The sequence below is a fragment of the Suricata suricatta genome, chromosome 13 (assembly GCF_006229205.1).
Source record: "Suricata suricatta isolate VVHF042 chromosome 13, meerkat_22Aug2017_6uvM2_HiC, whole genome shotgun sequence".
NCBI lineage: Eukaryota > Metazoa > Chordata > Mammalia > Carnivora > Herpestidae > Suricata > Suricata suricatta.
In genome coordinates, this window is record NC_043712.1 from 6,297,319 (window position 1) to 6,302,057 (window position 4,739).

Genomic DNA, 4,739 nt, shown 5'->3' on the forward strand with positions numbered 1-4,739 from the left:
GTGGCCCCACGCAGGGCCAACCCTTCTTTGACCAATGAACGTCACCGAGCCGCCCCGAGCAGCACCGGCTGGGTCACGTGACCGGTCGGGTCACGCCTCTCTCGCCCTTTGCTCCGCCCATTAAGTGCGGTTGAAGCGCGGAAGTGCTCTCTTCTCGCCTACCATTGGCCGTCGGGCTTTGATTGGCTGCTGTGGCCGAGTGGGGCGGAGCCACTCTTAAAGATGCTAAGGCGGAGTTATCCGGTCTCTAAGGGTCTTTGGGGGGGGGGGGGGGGGAGAGAAACCTGCGAACGGCCTGAGCTCTAGTTGGCTTTTCTGCCCGTGCCAGTCCCCAAATTCTGCCTGCCTTTTAAGGGCCCGTTTTCAAATGCCACCGCCTCTGACTTCCCGCAGCAACCTCTTAAACGAAACTTGCCACTCTCCGCTTTCTTATGGAGTTATTTGAAAGTCTCCCCCACCAGACGTTGCCTCCCTGAGAGGTGAAGTCAAGTTGATTCCGTTCTGACCACCCAGCCCTGCCTCGCACCAAACACTGGGTTTGGAATCTGGCTGACTTGAGTTGGAATCAAGTTCTGCCATATAAGCTCTGTGGAGTTCACACGGTCTCCCCCTTGGTAAACAGGGATGGGATGCCTGCCATGCCCAAGTCACAAGGCTTTGGTGAGGCTTGGAGAAAACGGTGGGGCAGCCCTTGCATAACTCTGAAGAGCTAGGCATCTAAAATTTTTAAACATAATTATCGGTAATGTCACATTCCTTCATTCATTGGACTACTGATGTATCTGTGTGCCAGCCTTTTGACTGGGCCTGGGTGTACAGTGATGGGCAAGATATATGGTGCCCCAGGGAGTGCATAGGAAGCAGATACTTAATTACAATCTGTGTGATAGTTGTTTTGAGGGGATACTGAGGAGAGACACCAGGGCTTGTAGGGAGAAGTGAGAGGCTCCTGAAAGAAAGGGGTGATCCTTTCATCCCGAAGGATGAACACGAATTTAGCTGGGTATAAAGGAGAGGAGGGAACAGCATAAGCTGTGACCTTGGGGCGAGAGAGAACCTGGCATCCAATAAGCCAACGAAGAGGAAGCCAGAGCAAAGAGTGGTCTCCACAGTTGGAATGGCTCGGTTCTGGTTTAAATCTGCCACTCTCAGTCCCTGTGACTTTGTGCAAATCTATGCCCAACATGGGGCTCAAACTCACAAACTCACAAGAGCACCCGACTGAACCAGCCAGGCCCCCCACCCTATCTCCCCTTTACCCTGTTGTGTTTTCCCTCCCAGGATTCATCCCTGACCTATTATACATTTGTTTACTTGTTTTGTTTACTGCTCCATCCCTGGTGCCTAGAACCACGTGGCTGACAAAGACTTTCTCCTTGACCTGTAAGGATGCAGGTCTGAACCAAACTGACTCTAATCATTAGACAATAGAAGGGCACACATTGCCCAAGGCAGGAGGGACCACCCTTGTAATACCCTTAACATTCCTAAGGGCAGGCCTAGAAATAGAAGCTACAGGTAATCACTTATTGCTTAAGGCTAGTTACACCCTATGTGAGGGTCCTGGGTCCTGGGTGCACTCTGTAATTGGTTAACAATGTAACTGTTGTGATTGGGTCCCGCCAAAAGTAACAAATACTCTAGGCAATGTGAGTGGTTAAACCAGCTGTCAATAATATTGTATAATAATGATCGGATCACTGTACCTATGTCACAATTTCCAGTAACTCCCCCTTCCCAAACTCGTAAAAGCCCTGCCCCCTCTTTGTTTGGGGCTCTCAGCCTGGTAAAGTCTGTGAGCCCGAGCTTAGGCCCCAGCGAGCCTAAGCCTGCAATAAAGCCCTTTGCTTTTGCATGCGTGACTCGGTCTCCCTGGCAGTTTCTGGTTTTGGGGGACGATAAAGAAATCTTGGGTATTACAGACCGAACCGGAGTCATGCTCCTCTGAGCCCTCTGCTCGACTAGGCCGACCTTGGACTTCCATCTATGTCCTTGTAGAGTCCAGTGTTAGCAAGGATTCCACTCGTGTGGTATCTGATCACCCTGAATATTTAAACAAATTCCTCATTCTCCACCCTCAGTATCTTGGCTTGCCTTCAGAGAGAATCCCTCTAACTTTAATGTTTGTTTTGTTTTCTTTCTTTTTATTTTTGGAGGGTGGGGAGAAAGAAAATTTAGTGGGGAAGGGGTGGGGTGGGGGCGGAGCCAATCCCAAGCAGGCTCCGCCCCATCAGCATCAGCACTATGAGATCGTGACCTGAGTTGAAACCGAGAGTTGGACACTTCATCACCGGTGCCCCCTTGACTTTCCATTCAGTCGTTTTCCATCCATGGCCCCTACCCTGCTCTTTGGCTATAAATCTCACTGGCCCCTTATTGTATTGAGTGGAGCCTGATTTCCCTTCCCCTACTGCAAAACTCCCGCTGCCGTGGCCTCGCTTGAATAAGGTCTTCCTTACCATCTTTCACAAGTAGCATGGATACTGTTTTATAAACAGTGCTCCATGTGGGTTACGGAATGAATATATAACTATATTGATGTATGGTTGTTGAAGATAATAGGGATGGACGGTGAGCCCACGGATGATCCAGACTGCTGTGGACACACACTGGTAAATAAGAGAATGATCAGCACAGACAAATAAAAACACATAGTGATGGCTCCGAACCGGTAATACACACAGACACATTATATGGGTGCACATTAAATCACCTGGAAGTTTCCCCAAACTCCCCCTGCCTGGACCTCATGCCGAGCTTAAGACAACCAGTCTGGGAGTCCGGATTTTGGACAAAACCACAGGGACGGAGCTCACCCTGCAGAGACAGGCTGGGGATGTGATGGGATCTGGGGTTAGTATATGGAGATAAACAAGCCAGGCATCCTAAAGGATGGAGCCAAGGAGGAGACAGCACCAGTTCAGAAATAGAGCTAGCTCGCACTCCGGCTGGCTCCTCCTCTTGCCTGTCAGGTGCTGTGAGGAGGCAGGTTCAAGATCAGCAAGTGTTCATGTGCCCTGGGCCGCCCATTCCTCGACCTCAGTACAACCCAAGCCTCCCCACCTCTCCTCCCTCCCTCATAACCCCTTCACACACCCTCACCCAACTTTGGAGAACCAGAGGGCTTCTGGCTAACAAACAACCAGGAGTCCCTGGATGGCCTGTCCCTTGGCTCAGATGTCCTTAGTGATGGGACAAGCTGAGGGCAAAGTACAGGTTAAGAGCAACCCCCACCCCTAGGCAGAATACATGTGACATTCCTCAGACACTCCTGGCTACCCAGGAACAAAGGAACGTTTTTTTTGGTTTGTTTTTGTTTTTACTTTTTTCTAATATTTTTTTGTTTAGTTTTGAGAGAGAGAGACAGCATGAGCAGGGGAGAGTCAGAGGAAGAGGGAGGCACAGAATCTGAAGCAGGCTCCAGGCTCTGAGCTGTCAGCACAGAGCCCGACGTGGGCTCAAACCCATGAACTGTGAGATCATGACCTGAGGTGAAGCTGGACACCTAACACTTAACCGACTGAGCCACCCAGGCACCCCAGAAAAGGGGTGTAAGTGCTTGCCATGGTTGATGTGGGAAACTAAGGCAAATAAAAATTAAATTCCCTTACTGCCTACAGCCCATTGACAAGTCCTTGAAACTGGCAGAGTGACCTCCCTCTAGGAGTTCAGGTTCCCTGATGATGACACATGATGACACTTCTCCCAGTGGCAAAAGAGAATCTTAGCTTAATATTATCGGAACCTCAAGGATCCTGTAAGTCTATTTTAACATGGGAACTTCCTTTATCTCAACTCCCCCAAGATATACTGCAGGCAATCATACTCCAAGCTTATGGCCGCCTGATAAACATCTGAAGGGTCTCATGACTAAGGTTTCCATATACAGTAATAAACGGCCTTTTCCTAGCAACAGTTCTAAAATTCCTTAAAGACTTACTCTATCCATAACCCCCTCCCAACCTGAGGGTTATTACCCCTCATGACCTCAGTGCAGCTCTTCTGCCCACGGGTCCTGTCCCCAGTGCTTTAATAAAATCACCTTGTTGCACCAAAGACATCTTCAAGAATTCTTTCTTTTTTTTCTTTTTTTTAAATAATTTTTTATTTATTTTTTATACAGAGAGAGACAGAGCATGAGAGGGGGAGGGGCAGAGAGAGGAGGAGACACAGAACCGGAAGCAGGCTCCAGGCTCTGAGCTAGCTGTCAGCACAGAGCCTGATGCGGGGCTCGAACCCACGAACGTGAGATCTGACCTGAGCTGAAGTCAGAGGCTTAACCGACTGAGCCACCCAGGCGCCCCTCAAGAATTCTTTCTTGGCCGTTGGCTCTGGATCACCCCACCATCACCCCAAAACTTCATCACTTAGTGCCATCAACGTCAAGGGCAGAGGAAGAGGACTAGGAAGGTCAAGGTGACGGTGGTGGCGGCGGCGGACTGCGTAGAAAAACCCAGAGCAAAAGCAGAGAAATAGGAAGACAGAGTGCCTAGTAGATGAGTGGGCTGCGAAGGGTCAAAGGGAGATGAAGAAGAACAAATGGGTAAGGGGCTGTGGGTCAAGAAATGGAGAGAAGTGAGCCAGGTGGCAGGCGGAGCCCGTAGTGGGCAGCAGCCTGCCACAGAAAACCGGGCGGTTTCCAGTGGGGCGCGATCCTAAGGGTGCACCCCCGGCCCGCGCCCCGCCCCGCCCCTCGCGCTCCGGCTGCCTCCTCCCCCGCGGCCCGCGGCCCCCGCCCC